At 39.2% G+C, this 23,832-nt stretch overlaps 1 long non-coding RNA gene across 1 annotated transcript in view; it reads right to left on the bottom strand.

Annotated features, from left to right (window-relative positions):
* LOC120767461 overlaps positions 1-23,832 on the bottom strand; it is a 173,763-nt gene that overhangs the window by 66,692 nt on the left and 83,239 nt on the right. Inside the window, exon 3 of the long non-coding RNA XR_005704700.1 lies at positions 9,698-9,741. This is a non-coding gene — a long non-coding RNA (uncharacterized LOC120767461). The remainder of the gene's footprint in view (positions 1-9,697; positions 9,742-23,832) is intronic.

Below are 23,832 nucleotides of genomic sequence, written 5' to 3'. Positions count from 1 at the left end.
CATTAAAAGCTTTTGTGCGTAACAGTATTTTTCTAGTATTTCTGCATATACTTTTAAATCCATTTCAGTGTTATTATTTTTGCATTGTTTGGCAAACAAAAAACGGAGTTATGTTTGGTTTGACTTTATCCCTTTGTAATGGTGACGGAAGTGGCAAGGATATAGCAATGGTGTATTATTTAAATTCATATGCAAGTGTAGCTACATATATGTGTACTGATGTGGTTGTAGATGTGTGTGTGTGGGTAAAGTTGTTGTCACTGTTGGTTGGGCAGTTGCGGTGTTTGTGGTTATGGCCGATGTGTGCCTGAAAACTCGCATCAACATATGTAAATAAAGTTTGTATGTATGTGTGTTGGTATGAATATGCCAACTTTTGTATCGCAGCATGGCTAAGCATGTGTATATGTGTGCATTTGTATGGATAATACCAGTTTCATTGTAGTAATTTACCGTTCTGTGTATTTCAGTTTTTTGCGTCCATTATTTGAGGTTTTTATTGTTGACATTATTGTTATTATTTTTTATTAATAAATATCTGCAGGCATATGGAATTTATTCGTATATGTACTAGGGTCGTCTTCAAAGTATAAAATACGAATAATTTTTTCCACCCTCACATCAAGCACGCTGACTGTGACAGAGTCCATTATTCATTAACAATAAGCATTAAGCTTTCTTCATGTTGAACCAAGCTTGGAATCGCCGAAAACTGAGAACACCTTTACCGCAATTTCATCCGATTTGAAATGAGCTGGTACTCCATTGTCCTTTCGACCTCTAGCGCTATGGATCATCGGTGTCTGTGGGCTCGAAAAGCACTGGTAAACAGCTAAAATTTACAGTTCCTAGAAGGTTATGATCTTCTGAGCCAGAGCGAGCTGTAAGAGGTCCTCTGAACTACTTGTTTAGAGCCAATAGATTCACATGCGGTGTGGCTAAATACTTTGTCGGCCGCTATTTTGCCAAAGTTATATGAAGGAATGTGATCTACATTTTTCCTCTACTACCCAGCTAGTGCTAGAATGAGATTGAAATATCTCTTTAGGAGTTTTTGGGTATCACAAAGTGAGATCCAGTGCTGACTTTGGCGCGAGGATCAAGCCTACCACCTAACCTTATCTAACTAGACATATCAATACATACGGACTCGGACGCCGTGCTGTTCGCACCATATATCGTGAGTTGTTTGTGGCCTGTGACACTTATGGAGCCGCAGTATGATTTGAAACAGCGATGACGGACTGGGATTGCCGAAAACCTGCAGCTTTGTATGATGCTTAGATGTTTGCTTGTCGCACAGTTTTGACGGATGCGATGCATGTTTCGTTAGGTGCACCCTCTCTTGATCTGATTGTCATACAGCTTGCAGTTGCATTCAGGCTAAGGAGGGGCTTGAGTGTGTCATTGCTGCAGAATGATTGGATTTTCGATGATGACGTGGATATCTAGGGCCAAAAGGGTAACCCAGACTTCATATTTTGTCTGAATCTGTGTTTTCTTTTAACGCGGCATGGGCCTGTGAATGCGTTTTTCCATCAGAGGCACCTATCTGCTACTTGGGTTGTTTGTGTGGGTAGCAGGTCGAGAATTGATTGCAAGTTATTGCAGAATGCCCGATGTACTCGGACTTTGGGGAACTGGGTGGTATGGGGATTAGTTGGACTGATGGATATTTAGATGCTAGCGGTGTGATTTCCACAAGTCGGAATGCTGAACAGTTACGGTCGTTTGCGCGTGTATTATTTAGGCGGCGAAGGCGTTTAACTTGGCATTAGGGTTAGCTTCTTGTGTGAATGGTGTGCCCGTGTAATGTGCGTATGGCGTCCAACCCCTGGTCATCAGTTCAGAGCAGTATGGAAGCTTAAATGGTAGTGCTTTCGGCTACGAGATCTAATCGGAGACTTAATTCTGGTACCATGGGGAGCAAGAAGCCTTGGAGTTCGCTCCGACCAGCTCATGTGGACTGGACCCTCGGAAAGTAATGTTGTGGTTGTAGTTAAAACTCGAATGCGTGAAGAACATACACTTTGTCAGTTAAATGTGGAGTTGCACTGCAAGCGAGCGGCGGATCCAAAGTGCGATAGAGGTTTTAAATAGGCCACGAACCCTACGAAGGTGGTTAGTGTGTCCATTCCACACTGCCAATTAGTATTGATAAATGTCTGCTATCAGCGCCCAGATAAACGCATTGATTTAATCCGCAGTGCTTTTGAGCGCCATGGTGTAAGGCTGTCCACAACCAGGACCCGCGTTAAACACACCGGACGTAGTCTGTAGATACTCGAAATAGTCGCTCAGTTTTAGAGATATCGATCTATAATTTTGCACACAATCTTTTCTCTTCAATCGGAATAGGAACCACCCATATCGAACCGCTATAACATATAGCTGTCTTACAAACCGAACGATCCAAGTCAAGTTCTCGTATAGAAAACTTTTTGATTTTGAAAGATATCTTTACGTAATATGACACGGATTTGGGTCCAAAGTAATAATATAACCTCTGCAGAAATTATTCAGATCTGGACACTATAGCATATAGCTACCATACAAACTGACCTATCGTAATTAAGGTATGTATCTTTTTTTAACCACTTTAAGACGTCTTAGGGCTCTTGGAAGTAATTATAATCTTGTTTACTATTCCATAAAAAAAACCTCCTTTTCGTCAATGACTCCACATCAGCTTAAAAAGTTATATCTACTATTTTAAAAAAATTGCTTTGAAAGTGTTCTCCCCTCCTTTAAGGACAACCCTAATGTGAATTTATATATCATTAGTATTTTACCGCTTTGTTTATATATTAGTATTGTATGCAATCACTCAAAGTGATTTCCACCTGCCTCAGTCGCCAACAGCAGTTTTTTAGGCTCTCACCTCATTCTGTTCTTTTGGTTAATACTTTAAGCAGCGCTTTGTTGTTGTTGTAGCCATAAGCGCTCAGTGCGTATGTTTGACTGTCAGTCGGTTTGTTTGTTTGTTGTGTGGAATTGAAGAGTTGCGGTGTTTTATTAAAAATACATAAAAGCGCAGTGCTGCCATATGTGTGCATAATTCATCGGCGCATTAGCTGTATGCGTGTGTGTTTTTATCACAATGCATTTCAAGAAGAATAAATATTGAATTAAAAAGAAAAACAATGCATAAATAAATTTAAAAAAATGCATATGCTCGGCGTTGATTAAAAAACTATAATGGCGAGCGGTTGAAAAAAGAAATCGGAAGAGGAATAAATCTCGCTAAATATTATTGAATAAAAATAAATAGTATTTAAGTGTACAAAAAGTAAATGGATTATGCGTTATTTTTAAAATTAATTATTAATTTAAAATTAATGACATGCTGTTAATTTCTGTAATATATAATACATTTGTATGTATACGTGTAGGCGAGCATAATGTATATTTTCATAAAAAATTGTGTGCTTAAATTTTAAAATAATCTTTATTGCATGATTGTTGACCTGGGTGAATATCCTCACTAACTCTCTATCAAGGCAAAAATTCAACGGTTCTCATACTTTTAAACATCCAGGTCAAATAGCGGAAACAAACAGTGATCCAGTAGAGATGCTTGGTGGCAGTGAAGAAAATATAGTAGCCCTAGCTGCGGGATTACACGTAGACCGTAGAGTGTCGATTCGGCGTCGTTCGCAGCAACTCGGATTGACGTATGGAACGACTTGGTGCATTTTACGGCGTGACCTTAGATTGAATAAAATAGATAGATTGTATAAAATACACCTTGAAGCTTCTTAAGCAACATGACTTTGCTCTATGGGCTCTTGAAAAGTTCCAAGAAGATCCAACGTTTTCGAACCTTGAAGCTTCTTAAGCAACATGACTTTGCTCTATGAGCTCTTGAAAAGTTCCAAGAAGATCCAACGTTTTCGAACAAAATTTTTTTCAGAGATGAGGCCCATTTCTGGCTCAACGAAAACAAAATTGCCGCATTTGGAACGAAAAGCAACCTGCAGAGATTCAAGAGCCATGATAACCTATTATTTGATGCCTAAAATTGAAGCTCGTGATTTATTGAGAGAATGCGTCGGTGAGGAGATAATTTCACGTTTTGGACCGGTGGATTGGCCACCAAGATCATGTGATATCACACTGTTAGACTTTTTTCTGTGGTGATATGAAAGTCTAAAATCTATGCGGAGAATCCCGCGTCGGTTCAGAGCTTGGAGCAAAACACCACGCTTGTCATTCGCCAGTTATCAATCGAAGTGCTCGAACGAATCATCGAAAATTGGACTCAACAGCTAAACCAACTGAGACTATGCTATCGACAGCACTTTGTGATTATTGGTTGTAACCAAAGAGTAAAACTAATTGGAAAAAAAAGTTATTTGATAGCAACGCTAAGAGAATTTATATGCTTAATACTGAACTCAATAAGCTCAAGAAATATGGTTTTGAAGCGAATTTTGTAAACGGAATTTCTCCTTAAAATTTATGAAGAATATGTAGTGAAAACAAAGAAGTCGAGAGATAAAAATAAATTGGAAAATACATTTTTTGTATTTGTTGTTACACTGTAATTCAAAAGAAAAGCGAATCCTCTAACTTTCAAAGCCTTTTCTCTGGAAGGCATATTTTCTCCTCTACCTTATATTATCCCATCATATCTCAGCACAATTGAGCAATTCGGATGGAAGAAATTCCAGCAATAAACCGATTATACTATGATCACTTATGATCATTGGTTACAACGGAAACAGCATTTAAGAAAAACTAATCACAAGTAGGTGGGCCGGCCGGTCACAAACTAAATCCCTCCAGCAGTATATACATATAAGAAAGTTGCAAATTTTATCGAAGAGCATAGAAAACTTCTCTCCAAGCAGTATTTACTAGCAGATTCTCGGTGAAATTATTGCTACAGATATATTCTTGAATCAGCATTCTATCTACCAGGAATACCAAAAGGAGATTTCGAAACTACGTCCCCTATGTCTGTTATCTCACACAACATTATACAGAACGGGCATAGTAAACTACTAACAGATATTCGAATATTGTGAAAGATAATCATAGTGATAGCTATCAACTTCGTAATCACTATGCCAATGATTGGCATTCAGGAAGTCAAAATATCACCAATCGAACTACCCGAGGGACAAAAGCAATCTGAAGCCAATGGTGTTCACAATATTATCCTATGTCATGCATCTAACACTGCTCTTCTTTCGGCCAGACTTCTTAAAACAGATTGTTAATTGCATCATCGCTTAGATGAAATCATTTATGAAGATTACGTACATAGTGCAAGTCATCATTGAGTTTGAAAAGTATACTACTGTGATCAAATTGAAAGGCGAATTTTGTCCTTTTTATCGCCTTCAAAGTAATCCCCGCCCGCTACAATGCACTTATGTCAACGAAATTTCCAGTCATCATAGCACTTGGAAAAATCCTCCGTCGTGATGGCCATCAGAGCCTTCTTCGATTCAGCTTTTATATTCTCAATTGAGTCAAAACGATGTCCTCGGAGTGGTCATGTGAATTTACAGAATAGCTAGAAGTTACAGGAAGGTAAATCAGGCGAATGCGGTGGTTGCGGCTCGATATAAGTTGAAAATGTGGCGAAATTATCATGAATAACCAATGTAGTATGAGATGGTGCATTATCGCACTTCTTTATTCAATAAATACAGACATAGTAAAAATCGAAGAAGTCACTTTTAGAGCCTCACAAAACGACGCGTATCTCAAATACTAATGAATATTTTGTCCAACTTACAGAAAAAAATGTACCGATTCGAAAAACAAGCGAAGTATAAATTAAAAATTCACCTTTCAATTTGATCACAGTAGTAGAAATATCATTTGCAGTAGAGAAACACAATTTGTTTTTACGATGTTTCAGTTGTATTTTTGACTTGTATATTTATCTAATATACACCGAAGATCACATACTACTTGATAACCATTGCTATGAATATATATAGTATTTGTATTTATCTATTTCTCGATGCGGGAAACTTTGCACTGCATCGAGTAGAACAAACAACTGGTATCAACCCAAAAGACTGGCATTATCCGACGGATTATTCATCATCTTTTTACGCTACAGCTCTTTGTAAGCTTTGGCCTACTGCACATCTGTCCTCCAAACACCTTGGTCATTTGATAAAACCTATGACATTTTCATCTTGTTTAAGCTGAACTAGTTCATCCTTTCACCTTATACGGCATTCACCATTAAGTTTTATTGCTCTAAAGATGTTTATTAGGAACTTTCTTTCGAAGACTTGTTGTGTGGGTTTTGTTCTTTTCGAGTAGCTTCCTTTTATAACATATTCTCACACTGACTTCAATTCGACAACTTCTTATGACCTTCATATGAAATTTATTGACAAGAGAGCAGACCTGAAACATAACGAACAAAAAGTACTGACAATTAACATAAATTTTACCTTCGGTTGAACTGTTATGTGTCAAAATGAGTTATCATGCACTCCGTTAACTTGCTATGATTGAAGATAATGGAGAGACAACAATTGAAAGAGAAACAAGTCTCTCCATTTATAAGCAAATTCCTCTCAATTATAACAGTTTACATCATTACCGCAGAAGAGAAAATAATTTCTGCTGCCTTAAACGCTCAGCGAGTTATCTTGGCAATTAATTTATGCACTTAATCATTTGTTTAAACATTTTTAATTGTTGTTGTGATGCATTAAGCCATTCACAAACAACCGGCACTGTCAATAGAAATAAAGATTTGTTCCGTCTCCCCGCACTAACTGCTCACTCACGCAGCTCGATACAACTTATGAACTTAAGAATCTCTTTCAATTAATAAAAAATGCACTTAAATAATAACAAAGCAATAGGAAATAGCGGAAGTAAAGTAGCAGATTGAGATACCAAATGGAAAAGGGGAAAATATGTTAAATATGTTTGTGAGCAAAGTTGAATATTAAATACTTCCTTTTGCCTTGAGATGATGATAGATGCTATAAGGCTGAAGCAAAAAGCCAATTGGCTGAGAAATAGGCGGTAAGACAGACAGCGAGACACTTAGTCGGGCAGAAAAGGCGCGTCACAACAGCAGCGTCGCATTTCACAGAGATAACGGATTATAAAGTGAATAAATGAAAATGAAAATAGGAAATACAAATATATAAAATTGTTTTGTAGATGCATTGGTATATATATATAAAGTCTGCCATTTTTATATAGTTGTGCATTCGAGTGTCTTGCCAGCAACAATTTAGGAGAAAATCAAACAACAGCCTTCCTTAGCTGCAACTCAAGCCGCCGTCCGCTAGACAGCGAGGGAAGTATTGCATGCGTCGGCATCTCGCTGGAAGCGCCTTTCAGCCAAGGCATGTAAGTTACTTAAGTGCGACGTGAAGTGCTCTACTCAAGTGCTTAATTTATTAGAACACACATTTAATGAGGGAAGCGGAATTTCTTATAGTAGGCAAAGGCAAAAAATTAAAAAATATATTGCTGGCTACAGCATATTTATATGTCGTTTGTTATTGTTGTTGTTTACTCGTATCCAGCTATTGCTTTCAAGGTTGCCGCCAAAGGAAAGATTCTTCGCTTTTTGAAATACCGCAATTTGGCATCTGTTTGCCGTGCACGATAAAGACAATTTCTGTTTTCGATCGGTTTTGTGTGGGAAATTTCAGATAATAAATATAATTTTTGAATTTTTAGGAAATCTGCTGCAGTATTGATACCAAAGGGATTCTGATAACCTGATTTAGCAATATATATTTAGCGGTTTCAATATCTGCAAGGAACATATTCAACCTAGATCAAATCGGACCGATACCAGACTCAAAAAGCAGTATTATTTACAGACATGAGATAATTAATTTACCTGGAAAACCGCGATCAATGAATCAACAGAAAAAGACTTGTTTCTATGTGTTATTGGGAATGTAGGATGAACATTTATTTATAGCTCATAATATACGTGAACTCTATTGACCAGTAATATATGGTCTATAACCTCATCAATCCGGCTAAACTATGTTACGAAAATAGAAATTATTAAACCATAACCACAACCACAATACATCTCATTATTATTAGAATCCTCGAAAAGCCAAACTTTCTGAAAACGAAATTTCATTATAGAAATATGCACGACCTTCTTCAAGAATTCATCTATTTTCAAACAGAGTCATTTCTGGCGCCATGCGCGTACATTATCTTTCGTTAAAGAGCTTCATCACTAAAATAAAAATCATCCATATGTTCGGTTAGCCTAGATATACCGACTATAATAACGTCTGTTGAATAAACTCAAATCGTACAGATCGAAAGATGTGTAAATGTCTGATAACGAGTAAGATAACAACGTGTCGCTTAGTAATATGTTATTTATTCCAGAGCTTTGCGGAATCAGTCTATATCTTCAAATCGACCCCATATGCCAAATAATGAATTTGCTTCTGCTAAATTTTGTGTCCCTATTTTGGAATACGAGAGGATCGACATATAGTACATCACCACCTCGTCGATTTCAAAGCTGCTTTTGCTATATCTGAATTTGGTATGTCCCTAAAATCTAAAATCTGCAGGATCGGGTAGAACCTCTCCGAGCCGTTCGATACCAAACAAGGTTTTAGATAAGGCGGCTCCTTACTGCGCGACTTCTTCAATCTACTCGAGCTGCAGATCCGATTAGAGACGGTATAATATTTGATGTCATTGGCCTAAACAACGCGCCGTTAGTTATGCTTTCCTCAGACTGCACGAAATATCTCCTGCGATCAAACAAATAGTCACCGCATTCGCAACTTGGCTCGCACGTCATTGTTGATAGTCATAACTTTAAAGTCATAGATAATTTCATTTATCTTGGAACCAGCATCAACACCAACATCGACATCAGCCTCGAAATCTAACGCAGAATAACACTTGTCAACAGGTGCCACTTCGCACTGAGTAGGAAAATGAAACGTAAAGTTCTCTCTTGACGAACAAAGACCAACTTCTACAAGTCCTTCATCATTCATGCCCTGCTATATGGTGCGGAGGCATGGACAATGATATCATCTGAAAAGTCAGCCTTAGGAGTGCTCGACAGAAATGTGTTGCGGAAGATTTATGGTCTTTTGCAATTTGGAAACAGCGAGTACCGCAGTCGATGGAATGAGGAGCTGTACAAGATATACGGCGATATGTCAAAGTTCAGCGAATCAGAGACAGTGGCTGCGCTGGCTAGGTCATGTTGTCCGGACGGAAGAGAACACTCCAGCTTTGAAGGTTTTCTATTCAGTACCAGTTTAAACAGAGTAAGAGGAAAACCTCTACTCCATTGGAGAGATTAGATGGAGAAAGACCTGGCCGCACTTGGTACCACGAATTGGTACCAAATACCGAAAAAAGAAACGACTGCTGCACTGTCATTAACTCGCTTGAGCGGTGACTACGCAAGTAAAAAAGAGGAAGAAGAAGATGAAATTTTGCCCCATAGGTCTCTACTTCTATACTTCAGACATAATAACGATGTTAACTTATAATGTACAATTTTATCCCAAACATTGATGGATATATTATCATTATTATACCATTAACATATCAAAAGTATCTTTACTCCATGAAGGGAATCCTAGAGGATCAATCGTATTTTCGTATGAGGTAGTTAGTCGGCAGAGAAGTAAAGTCATGTGGATTCAAATAATTATTAGGCGGAATCTTACTAGCACTACATATCACTTACCTTTGGAACAAACTAAAGCCGTTCACGATTTTAAATCGCTGGAGCTGAAAGTAAAAGAAAAACAAAGGTATATATGAACGAATAGGCAACAAAATTATTTCAGAAAAGATTTAAGCTAGATTATAGATATCTCTCAAAATGTGCCTCAGTTCAGGTCTTTTTATAGAAATTTCTACAAGTGTAACAATAGTAAGAGACATCTAACAAAGCACATTTACATTTACATTTTTTCCAACTACTAATAATGACAGGCAAGAAATATTGATATATTTAAATGCCAACGCCAATTGGACGGCAAAAAATTTTATCAAAAACTGCCAGCATTCCTTTCGCTAGAATGAGAACTCTTCCATGCCTGAGAGCCCTAACGCTCGATGAGGTAGAAGTAGCTAGTTTTATGAAATAAAGTGCATATGTAGGGCAGGTCTACAAAGCGCGAAGCTCAAGTGGACTCAGACATATTACGTTAAGTGTACACTACGATAGTCATACCACTGGTGACATATGGAGCGGCATCGTGACCGTCAAGAGTCTTACTCACAACTGTTGAGTAACAGTTGACGACAGTCCCATTCCCATACCAACCGGGTATGCCACGTGCCCTTGCCTAAACGCTGAATTGCTGGTCTATTTTAGTTCTGCTATCATCTGTCGCATTTTTCACTCGGCATTGTAAGCTCAAGAGGCATCTATTTAATATACATAGGTCTAGCCTGGTGTGCCGACTGCGACATGGAGTCGGAAACTGCCGGGCACCTGGTACTAGACTGCGCAGCCGTCTGCAGACTCAGGATTAAAGAATATGTATCAGAATACCGAATCACATCGCCTGAACAGCATCTAGCAATATACTGAAATTTATCAATGTTGTGGGTCTGTGTGAGTCGTTATGGCAGAGGATATGACACTTTGGACCTTAAGTCGCAATTGCCTACAAAATACTATCCATTAATCAATTATTATCTATCCATCTAGCCCAGCTGTCATCAGGACATGGCAAGAACAAAAGCAAAATATCGTTGGAGAGAGCCTACCATTCGCGCATTACGAAAAGAATTTGCTATGAAAATGGTTTTGCAGTCCCAATGAGCAGCAAAAGTGAATGGCAGGACTCACTTTCCGAGAAGTACCTTCGTAGGAGTACAAGGCAATGGTATATACAAGTATACGACTTGAAAACTGCGGATGGAATTGGAGCTGACATAATAACATCTTACGAACATGGATTTCTGTGCATAGATGCATCAATGGGAATGAGCTTACCGATCTCCGGGCGAAAAAAGCTACGGCTTCAACTTCGACAGGAGTCCCTTATGTGACGAAAAAGCAGAGATAGCACAGCAAATACTACTGGATTACCCAGCAGTCGCAAGAAGAAGGAATCAGACTATCAAGCAACTAAATTCGGTTAGAGGAGGCATTACAATGCTCAGCCCAGACGTTTTACAAAGCTTCTTTGATTTGAATAGGTTGAACGAAATGATATGATAACAGAAAAGGATACAATGAACCACAGATCGCAATGGATTCCTCAACTTTCAATCTAACCATCTGAATAAATTTCAGGATTCCCAAACTGCAGACCTCCTACGAATAAGTAATAATAAGAATGCTTTGCTTTATCGTCACAAGACGACTAAACATATGTTGAAAGTAGTCTGCTAACTTATAACCGAGTAATAATTTTTAGTCGCAAATACAGGCGTCATTGCTTTTCTCGCCTTTATCTGTATGAAAGTCATATATGCCCCTGCGGTATCGAAATATTTAAATATTTACATCCATTCATAATACAATAACTGCAGGGACGCTTAGGGGCTTACCGCTCATGTTGAAGCAACAACAAATTTATGCGAAACCCCGGCGAGTGCTGCTTTAGAACTCGTTGCGCTAAAAATCAAGGCAATCATTCATAATCAAGGCGCCTACTTCATTCGCACCTAAAACTCCGTCGTCGTTGTAGTATATTCTCCCTGCGACCACTCGTCTTTTTACCCGCAATCTTCACAACTTTTGAAGTTTTAATTATCGGTTTCATGTGTCACATGATGCCAGTGGCGACACCAACGAGTGCAAGCGGCCGCAGCACAAAGTTGCTTGGCGGATACTGGGGGCATATGGCACGCGCCCCTAAAACAAATCGGCATTATGCGCTTGATGAAAGATGCAACGAGTGTTGGTATTGTTGTGAAATGGAGCGGCAATTGTTTGGCGGTCGGCTGTCGGTTCGTTTGTCATCGCTGCTTTTCGCACTTAAGCTCGGTCGGCGCTGTGTGACGTTTTAATTGTCCACGCGTCTCATAAACCAGTCAGTTAATTGGCGACAAAATGCAATTTGAGTGGCGCTACATTTCCATTAAAGAGCCCCTATAAAGTTCGTATAAAGTTACTAGGACGGCTATAAAGTTCTTCAGCTGCATTGCGGCATATTTCTTCCGCACACACACGTTTGTATTTACTTGGGTAAAGTTCGGTTTTATCGTTGGAGTTTGTCAGTAAAGATGCTGAGATAGTTTTGTGTTGTGTACTCAAGTTGTCAAAAGAGACTTGCCGCTTTAGGCTGATGTTAAATTCTAGCTTAAAATTTTTTTTCCCATCTTCGCTAACTAGTAGCAACTACATACTGCTTTTTTAAGACAAGTTTTTGAGGTATCTTTTATGTACTTCTTCTTCAACTCTCCTGAGTCCGTGAGGTTTTTACGCACACAAAATCGCATTGGATATGCTATAGTGGAGATTTAACCGTTGCCTAGGACAATAAGGCATATCAAATTCCGTCAAATACAAAAGTTTTCAAAACAAAGACTAGAGACTATGCGATTGTATAACGGCTATATGCTATAGTGGTCAGATATCGACGGTTCCGACAAATGAGCAGCTTCTTGGGTATAAGAGGAAGTGTGCAAAATTTCAGATAGATATCTCTAAAACTGAGGGACTGCTTCTTGAATATATAGTTAACCGAACTGACATGAACCATGAACTGAACATAGTTACTCCACCTGCCACTAATTGCCAAACAATCAGCTGCAAGGTTGCTGTCGTGTGAGGTGAATTTTCCAAAAGAACCTTCGGGCTCGATAAACTGTTTATCTTCAAGAGAAGGTTTCAAGTCACACTAAATGAGGGTTGATGGTGCAGGGACAGGCGAATCAACAGCGGGACTTTCAACAGCTACGCGGACGGATCAGAAATAATTGTTGAAGTGTGCACCAGGATCCATTCCGCTGAGCTAAATCTCAGTCGACCCTTGAAGCTGCCGTAATACTGCAGTATCTTCCAGGCAGAAGTCTTTGCGGTCAGGAAAGCTGCTCTTGATAGCCAAGCGCCAATTAAAGTTATAATTTCATATCACATTGCTTTGGAGAATGTCCTTAGAAGCGGGGAGGCAACAGATACCACTAAAGGATGCCGGGAAATGAAATAACATATGAGATGTGCCATTCGCTTGGCAACCGAACCCGTTCATGAGATACGCAAGGCGCTTAAAACGATACAAATTGAAATTTCCGAAGAGGGCCTTAGGAGCATGTGGATCGCCAAGATCACATACAAAGGAGCGGAAGGAAAAAACTCCAGCTTCTATTTAAATGTTCTCGACTGTAGGACGCTTGTTGGCCTGGTCGTAGGTCACACATTACATCACATGCGAGCCTTATGGTCATAACTAACAATGACAAATGTAGAAAAGTCCTTCGCTTCTGTCCGGCTTTACAAAGAACTCGGTTAAGATATCTTGAAGCTTCGCAGTTCAACAGACTGGATATCAGAATTAGATATTAAGTATCCATTAAGCTACACAAAATTGTGGTGACGTCATGCCCGACATAAACTTCCCCTCGTATTAATAATGAACCTACATCTGACGTTACAAAGGAACAAGGACACAAAGTGTTTAAAACATGACAAACATGCCAAATTAAAGGCAAAACCGTATATCCATGACTCCAAGGTGAACGTCCAAAATTTGCGACTATAGAGTTTGGTCCTTGTGAGTCAAGAGAGAGAGAAGATCAGAGCCATCTATAGGAGCCAAAAAAAGAAACAGAGGCAAAAGCTAAGAATTTTGCAGCAGCGGTAGTAAATCTCACTCAACGAACGGTGGAGCCACATACTGATAACGGACATCTATTCGTAGATAGACAGACGACTGGCGGACTTTATTTTCCACCTAACCCATCTACGTGGACATGGGTGCTTTAGAAGCTACCCGTACAGATGCCAGCACGTCATTAGTCCGAATTGTACGACATATTCAAAATGCTTTGAAGCCTGTTAGCATGTATTCTTTTATTGGACTCGCTTTTTAAGTACAAGGGAAGACTTCAAACTAGACTTGGTGGTAGTTTTACGGTGTGACGACATGTGTCATGTCTATCATGTGACAGTCCACTTAGAACTGGAAAGCTGTCAGCGAAGCAGCAGCCACAATCATGACAAAACTGAGACATGTAGAGCAGATTAGACATCGGGCAGACGTCGGGCCATAGATGATTTAAATATCTTTTCACTCCCAGTAATACTTAATCAGGCGATTCCGTGGAAGAGTCCGGAGTTGGGAGTAGGCTAGGCATAGCGGATTGAGGTTCCGAAACTCCGCCTTTTGCTGTTTACTCCTATTTTAAAAACGAAAAACGCTTGACAATACGCGGCCCTATGTGGCAAGACCGGTTATAAACTATTTGGAAAAGAACGGTCAGCAAGCTTTGCTTCGCCGTCTTATAGCTCAGACCTTGCGCTTTGTGACCATAAGTCTTTCCGGTCGATACAGAACGGCCTAACTGGAATGCGGTTCATATAAAACAGTTTAAAAAAAATTGACTTGATTCATTCTTCGCCAAGCCGGCGCAGTTCGTTTGGGATGGAATCCTCAAATTGCCAGAAAGATGGGAAATTGTTACAGCTTCGGACGAGCAATAACTTGAATAATACTGTAAAAAACCGAATGAGTATAGTTATACAATTTCATTGGGTATCAACCAAACCCTAGACGATAGAAATAAAATAACTCACAAATTTTCGAAAGACTTTTTACAACAAACTTCTACTTCAACCCATCCAAACACTAACCACTCAAGCCAAGCGCACTGAAACAATACTTTAAACGTTTCGAGAACACTCCAAGTTTCCACAAATGATGGCTGCTAAAATATGGTTGGACAATGGGAGGAAAACACAAAGGCACAATATGCGAAGCCATTATGATGTTGGCACCCATTTTGTGCGCCAAAGGAAAGCTACAAAAGCGCCAACACAAACATACCGTTAAGGAGTTGCAAGTTTGACTATAAAAGGTGGATACTTGAAGCAGAAAAGGCAGAAAATTGTGCACAAAGCTATATACTAACAATGCAATAGCAACAACTACAATGGGAAACCCGACCAAAACAAACACAGTTCGCCAGGAAACCACGCAACCAAACAAGCAAAGCAATCGGACCGGCGCAAGGAGCAAGTCAACGCTAGACTAGAGCAACAGTGGCGCCACAGTTGGCAAGATGGCTATAAGCAACACACACACATACACATACAACTCGATACGAAAATACACACGCTGCACTCAACAAACCTGTAACAATCATAAATACTGGGTTATAAGCCTGTAAGCAGGGTGTTGGCAGTGTGGGGCGGGGATGCGCAGAAAGAATGAAAGCAAAACCAAGTGTCCTTTGGGACAATACTGGAGCGCAGCTGGAGTATGGCAGCGAGCAATTTGATGGCTGGCATGGCGTGGATTGCAGCTTAAGGTGTTGGAAGCTGCAAGGGGCCACCCCCCTTTTGGGGAGTGTACGTCGTTGTGAATCTGAGCTGGCGCAGACAACTTTTTTGCGCTTTTACTCCGGTTCGGACACACATATGTACATACACATGTAGCTTATGGTCCGAGTTGGAGTTGGAGTTGAAGTGTTGGATGTTGAGCACAAAATGGTGTGTGTTGGCAAAAGCCACAGTTGAAATCAGCAGCAGCCAACAGCCAAGTTTCAAGTGTCTACTAACTCTAAAGAGAAACACAGTTCAATACATACATACGCACATACATTGATATACAAGTATGTGGACGATTTGCTGGCGTGTGAAGACGCGTTTTATGCTCGACAACTTGGACGCTGCTGTAATAAATGTTGTACATTTAGTGTTGTTGTGGTACAGCAAAGAGAATTGTTGTTTGGAACTCCAGATATGTACGTAGGGTTGTTTGTATTAATATTTTTGTTGTCGCAGCTGCAAGCGGAAGCATTGGGATTTATGAGGTTGTAGATTCGGTTTCGCAGTAAATACTTAGAGTAGCTTATGCTTCATGTGCTGGGTGGCGAGAAATATTGAATCAAAAGTCTGGCTGCACAAAAGAAATCGAATTGAAATATAGCAAATGCATTTATTTATATGAGATTGGTAGACTTTTTAAAAATAAATTTAAAAATTTTTTGGCCTTTAATTTCTTCAGCGACTTCTACTCGGCGTTGTTTTTGCAAAAGATTCAGGAATTATGGTATTTACACGAATTTTACCCAAAACTTTAACTAAAACTTTAACCAAAACTTTAACTAAAACTTTAACCAAAACTTTAACCAAAACTTTAACCAAAACTTTAACCAAAACTTTAACTAAAACTTTAGCCAAAACTTTAACCAAAACATTAACCAAAACTATAACCAAAACTTTAACTAAAACTATAACCAAAACTTTAGCCAAAACTTTAACCAAAACATTAACCAAAACTTTAACCAAAACTTTAACCAAAACTTTAACCAAAACTTTAACCAAAACTTTAACCCAAACATTAACCAAAACTTTAACCAAAACTTTAACCAAAACTTTAACCAAAACTTTAACCAAAACTTTAACCAAAACTTTAACCAAAACTATAACCAAAACTTTAACCAAAACTTTAACCAAAACTTTAACTAAAACTTTAACCAAAACTTTAACCAAAACTATAACCAAAACTTTAACCAAAACTTTAACCAAAACTTTAACCAAAACTATAACCAAAACTTTAACCAAAACTTTAACCAAAACTTTAACTAAAACTTTAACTAAAACTTTAACCAAAACTTTAACCAAAGATCTTGAGCCGATTCATAAAAGTTGTTGAAGTCTTCTTGCATCTCTCTAATGCCAACTATGGCTTTAACTTTGTCGATGTTATCTTCATTAACGGAGACAGCTTTTCCTCCATTAACAACTGATTTTGCCTGCAGGTGCTACTTTGGGATCGGTAGACAATTGAGCAGTAAATTCCTCTCTCGATGTACGAAAATTACATATCTGATCATTCCCAACCTATTATGCGGGACAGAAACATAAAAAGGCGAGCTAAAGTGAGAAGGGGATTATCACGTAAAAACGTTCCAATGACAAGGTAATAACAGCCTCGGATGAGAGACTCTCCCTTTGATGATGACCACAGCAAACGCATTAAGAATTACAATTTAAGGGCATGCGTCTGGAATGGCCGGTCCCTTAATTGGAAAAGTACCGCTGCCGCTGGTTGATGGCCGCGTAAGAGTAAAGGCTGACATCACCTCCATCCAAGAATTGCGATGGACGCGACAAGGACTTAGACGAGTAGGTCCTTGTGGCATTTACTACTGTGGCCATATAAGTAAACGCAAATTTGGGGTGGGATTTGTGTTGGGAGAGAAACTCTGTCGCCAAGTCCTGGTATTCACCTCTGGATGAACGTCTCGCCACAATCCACATCAAAGCGAAGTTCTTCAACGTTTCTTTGTTTTTTGTCCACGACCCGACGGAAGAAAAGGACGATGTGACCAAAGATATCTTCTATCGAACCCTTGGAGCGCACCTATGAGAGCTGCTCCCGCCACGATGTCAAAATTGTTCTTGCCGACTTTAACGCCAGGGTGGGCAAAGAAGGTATCTTTGGCACAACGCTTGGTGAACTTAGCCTACATACTTACATGACGAAACATCTCCAAATGGGTGGAGGCTGATCTTATATTATTTACTTATAGCCGTCTGCGTGAGATATGAATATCGAATAAGATACTAACGAATATAACGAACTGTGCGATGGTAAGGTCATGTCGTTCGCGTGGAAGATGATGTTCCAGCGAAAAGCTCTTTCGATCCGAAACCCATGGGTGGACAACGAAACCAAGAGCGCACACGACTCCAATGTAAAGATAGTGCCTGTCTGCACTGCGATTGTAAAGGATAAATACAACTAGCGAAATTTTGTGTTATCGACCTTGCTTCTCTAGTCTAACGATAGTGGTATTTCCTAATATGCATATACTTGGAGACTTGTAGTATGGCTGGGGGGTTGGCGTGGTTATACCTTCCAAGCAGTACTGAAAAACGTCGGCTACCGCATTGTTTGCAGAATGGCGTCAATGATCTATGGTCAAAACTGTCGGAACCACAATTGGGATGGATGTTGAAGCAATTCGAAGTACAATCACGACATTTTGTCATACTTTTAAGCACTTATGAAACCGTGAATTGATCTACAATCCAAATCTTTAATATATTCATCATCTCTGGTACTCTACGGAATTCAACAAGATTGGATCAAGTGTGCTTGATTAAAAGCTTTCCCAATAGATTTAATCATGATCCACTCTGCATCAGTTATCAGGTTCAAAATCATGGACTTAAGAAAAGAGGAAGCACGATTGCTTCCAAAATCACATAATTTTCGAAGAACAGCGTCGCGTAACGTCTGTGAAACAATACTTTCCGACTACCAGAATGTCAAGAAACGTATTATTACTGGCGTTGACTTTTGAATTTATGCTTACGACTCGGAAATAGACGATTAGTCGGTCGAATATCGTGGCTAAGGTGAGTCGAAGCCCAAAAAAACCACGTCAAAGCAAGTCCAAAAATCAAGGTTATGTTGATAGTATTCTGCGATTATCGAAGTGTTGTGCAGTCCAAATTCCTTCTATCCAGCCAAATTGTACACAAGGAATACAGTTTGTGTGTTATGAATCGTTTGCGCGAAGCTAGTCGTAAAAAGGAGCCGGAATTATGGGCCGACAACTCTTGGGTTTTGCACCAGTTTCTTCAACTATTTCAGGGATTGAAAAAGATAGTGTGACAAGAGTATTGAAAACAAGGGGGATGATTACTTTGAGGGGAACGAGATAGATTTGGGAGAATAAATTTTAAAATTATGAACAACGCCTTACTATTTTTGAATAAATTTTAAAATTATGAACAACGCCTTACTACTTCCGGTCTTTGACCAAGTATCCTCTGGGAAGCCTAAGAACATCCGTTCGAAGGCGAGCTAAAGTGAGAAGGCGAAACTTTCCCTACAAGGGTTGTGCGCTGGGTTTGGGACCCGCCACGTAAAAAAACACCCCCAGTGAAGAGCTATAACCAGCCTCGGATGAGAGACCCCCCTTTCGATGACGACCATGGCCTCGCTATAACCAAAAGTTTGGTTCGACCTTCAGCGAAATATTCAGCTCACCACAAGTGTTACGCGTAAACTTGATGGAACTCGCAGGTTCACATTTAACAAACAAAATATTTAAATAAAATTAAACGAAATCTAAAAATAGCAAAAAGTTTTGCAAAATATATATAAATTGAAAGTGGCCGCCTGAATTGCGGCTAATTTGTGTTCTAATGCGCTTTGGCGTCTTTGATATACATAATTTTGACACAATTGGATTTTATAAAAAATAAAATGTCAAATTTATTGACACATCAGCTGTCCACGGGCCACTCAATGGCCGTAAGCGAAAGCCTTCGGTTGCGGCGCTTGAACCCATGGAATGCAGTAGTCGGTTGGCCGATGGGACTTTCCGCCAAAGCCTCGATTAACACACGCTCTTTTGGTTTTGCTTTTGTTACTGCTTTTTTCTATGCATTGTTTTCTGTTTTTTGTTTTTGTTTTTACTTTTGCTCTTGTTATTATTTTTGTTTTAATTTAAGTCCACAACTGTTGGCTTTGTTGAGCAGCTAGTGGCTCATAGACATTGTTACCATAGTTGGTATGCTAGGCTGCCGCCCTCCGCAACGCGTCCGTCCGCGGCTCGTCAACGTGCGATAAGCAAATGTACGGTTTCACTTTCTTATCGTTCCAATTATTTGAATTTGCCTCGTAATTTGTCATAAATTCGCAAATTTATTTGTTCATGTCATCAGTTGCAACCAGTTTGCAATTTTGCTTTTCTTCACGCGTCCACCATTCACCGTACACCGTCCACCGTTTACCGTGTTTACCAACAATACAACAGTTACGCGAAGCTCGTCGGTTGTTGTTGCCATTGCCTATGCTGTTGTTGGTGCTGCTGCTGTTTGCGGTCTTTCAATTATGCTTATCAACCGCTTGAGCAGCTCATAAAGTATCTGAGTTATTAACGACTAATTTATTTGGTTCACGATAGCGAATTCGCAACTTATCAACGCGTGGAGATTTTTTGTTTGCCCCCACTTTGTTGTATTTCTTCTCATTCTTGCATGTTGTTGTTTTTGTCCCTGCTACTGCTTTGTGTTTAATTTAATGCGGCAAAATCAGAGCAACTTGCTGTTGTTAGCTATTATAATCGGTGAATTAGCTGAAAAACAAATGGGTCCAGAGTGGTTTCATGCATAATTCAACGTTCGCGTATACCTTAACCCGTGAATGGCGAGATATTTGAGTAATTTGGCGAACTCGTATATAGTGCTCGAGGTTTAACCACTTGTACTAGAGGAGTTACGAAATTCCAGCACAAAATTTTTCATCGAAACATAAATACTGCAGAACTCATTTAAAAATTTTCTGTAGATTTTTTTTAAGAGAAAAATTTCAAAATAAATTTATCTTTTATTATCAATATACATACGCAAAACTGACTTTTTTCTGTGCATTAAACCAAGCTAATTTTTCGAGAAGTAACACATAATGGCTTCGAATTCGAACACAGACATTGGTTGGATTTGCGGAATTCGGAATTTTGGCTCCTAACTTCGGAAAACGAGCAAATTACTTTTTACTTAGGACTCAATCCTAAGACGCTACTAAAAATAGATTAAAGCAAGCTGCATCGCTGGACCACCCCTCTATGTGAACTTGGTAGGAATAATATTTATAACCAAGTCGAAAGCCTGATCAGAAGCATCAAGAAAACTCTCCAACTATTCACATTAGTAACTGAAAGGTTGCTCTACAAACAAAATTTTTTGGTGTAAAGTTGAAAAAGATTACTTGGAAAGTGTCTGCTCCTATTGAATAAGAAAGTACTGACACAGAAATATGATTGAAATAGCCAAAACCCTGAAACTTATGTTATTATGTAATCTAGTTATTTAAGTTTCCCCGGAACCTTCAAATGCTATTTAGATGATATACTATAAATGATCATTCTGAGAGATTTATAATTGGAAAATTTTACATCGTAGGACGGAATTGGTGCGGGGATATACTTTCCATAGTTTGTGTATGAGTGGTTTGGGAAGCATTGGAGAGTGCCGCCAGGAACAAGCGACTTCACTTCTATTGGGTGCCAGGCAACAAAGAAACCGATTTCAATGAGATAGTGGACGAGATTACCAAGAGTGATGTGCGGTTGTCGTCCGATAAAGAGATCGACATTGGGAATCCAAAGCATTTTCTTCATAACGATCTGAACAAAAGTATGATAAAAAAGGTTAAAATGATTAATTTATTAGTATTCAAAACTGCAAAAGTCATGTGTAAAGCGGTATATCAAAGTTTCTGTTTACTTTTGATAGAAGAGACTGTAAGAACATGATCGGTACGAGATGACTGCAGGAAATGTCAAGAACAAAACACCAGGGAAACAATGGCGCATCCCTTGTGCACTTGTCCCATCGCACATCGTTCTCCAATTGCAAGTTCTCGTGCGCTTTTGCCATTTTATGGTCTTCACTGAAGAACTGAAGCCAGTGGACCATTTTCAACGTTGTAGATTTGCTGATTTTGCGTTGGAACAACTGAGAAATGATAACGATTTAAAAATAAAAAATCATCTTCACTGATGAGGCTCACTTTCAGCTGAACGGTGTGGTAAATGCACAAAACTCGATTCTGGTGCAAAGAAAATCCACAAATTGTTCATGAACGACCATTATAGTACATTCTCCTAAGTTGACAGTTGTGGTATGGCGAAACCATCGGTTTGTACTTCTTTCGAAATGCAGTTGGTGACACGGTTACTGCAAAGGGAGAGCAGTGTAGATCGATGATAACCAACATTTCATTGCCGCAATTGGAAGAAATTGATCTTGACAACAGCTGGTTCCGACAAGACGTGGATATGTGCCACACCGCATTGTTCACATTGTTTACTGCCCGAGCTTTCGATAAACTTGGTTTAAAGAACTCATTTATCTGCTGGATGCTTGGTTCCACTTCTTTTACTTGTGTTATGTCCTTAAGATTCTTCTTAAAAATTTTAAGGTTCCACATAACATTATTAAGACAGTTTTTTCATAACAGAAATATAGAAGGAGGTTTGCCACTACCCGTGATATGACTGGTATTATAAAATAATAATTTTGGTCGTGGAGAGAAATTGGGATTACAACCAAGACCTAGTGCTCATTTCCTAACACCATATCACCTCATTAAATATGAACACAAGCAAAGAGAAAATATGCCTTATTTTACAGTTTTTCTTCGCCGTAAAAACAAGTAAGAAGGCAAAAAAATTGTACCATTAGCACAACGCCAGAACGGACAGATCGATAGTGACCTGCAAAAGCTTCAGGAATTTAGTTGAGAAGTTCTTATGCATCCACCACATAATGCGCACATGACACCAAGTGATTCTTGGAATCACCATTAAAACCAACAACAACGATAGCCTCGAAATCCAACGCAGAATTACTCTTGCCAACAGGTGCTACTTTACAGAGGTATGGACGATGACAATACCTGATGAGTCGACGTTACGAGTTTTCGAAAGTAAGGCAACGCAACGGCGAATACCGCAGTCGATGGAATGATGAGCTATACGAGATAAATGACGACATTGAGGTAGTTCAGCGATTTAAGAGACAGCGGCTTCGCTGGCTAGGGCATGTCGTCCGAATAGATGAAAACACTCCACTCTGAAAGTATTCGACGCAGTGCCCGGCGGTGGAGGCAGAGGAAAAGAAAAACCTCTACTACGTTTGAGAGTTTACGTTGAGAAGGACCTGGCAATACTTGAAATCTCTAAACAAAGAAGAAGTAGAACTTTCAATTTAGGGCAACAGTAATGGATTTAATTTTACTAGAACGTAGTCCTGTTTTTTATAACTTTATATGTATATGAATGTAGAAAGTATTTACAATATACTTATATACATCATAGGTATATAAAGGTCCTGCCACCAATATTATTGCACCACAACAAATACGATTCATTCTACAACAACAAAATAGAGCAGATCTTAAGCAGAATTTACATTGCTGCCAACACATTTGAGAACGTCTTAACACTTTCAGCATTTCTAAAGCAAAATATTTATACACATGTTAAGTACTATTGCTTTCCGGGCCATCACGCTGCTACTTTATGTGTGTAAAGTTGTCATAAACACATTAACAACAACAAAACCAAAGACATTTTGTTGCTTATGCGTTTTGTTGCAAGGCTTTGTAGCACAATTGCTGGCGGTGCACTTACTACAGCATTACTAGCGTCGCGGCGGCACTTCCGTCACACACACACATACTCACTTCCACTACTCACACTTACAGATGTGTGTGCATTGGCGGTGAACAAACAAGCTCATAATTCGCACGAAAAACATGATTAATGCAAATGCTTACAGGTTGCCACAATATTTAGCCATTCCGGCGGCGAGTATGTGTATGTGTCTGTGCAACGGTACTTTTGTTTGCTTGACAGCCGTGTGTGTTGCAAGTGCAATTTCCACACTTCATCTGCATTTGCGCCGGTGATAAGCGACACTTAGGCGCTTTGTGTGTTTTCACTCAATTTACAATTAAAAGCCGAGCCAAGAATGCCTCAAATGAAATGCGATGAAATGAAGTGAGTTGTAATGTTTGTTATCTTTGCTAAGCGCAAAGTGTTGACAATTTTAGTTTGCCTACATTTGTGTATGTGTGTGTGTTTGCAATTTTAATGGATGCATAAATATCAAAGGAAAGCTAAATTAATGTTTGTTTATTGAAATTGTTTTCCCTTCTTTAAGAAATT

The sequence above is a fragment of the Bactrocera tryoni genome, chromosome 2 (assembly GCF_016617805.1).
Source record: "Bactrocera tryoni isolate S06 chromosome 2, CSIRO_BtryS06_freeze2, whole genome shotgun sequence".
NCBI lineage: Eukaryota > Metazoa > Arthropoda > Insecta > Diptera > Tephritidae > Bactrocera > Bactrocera tryoni.
Note: the sequence above shows the minus strand (reverse complement) of the source record. Positions and strands in the feature narration are given on the sequence as shown.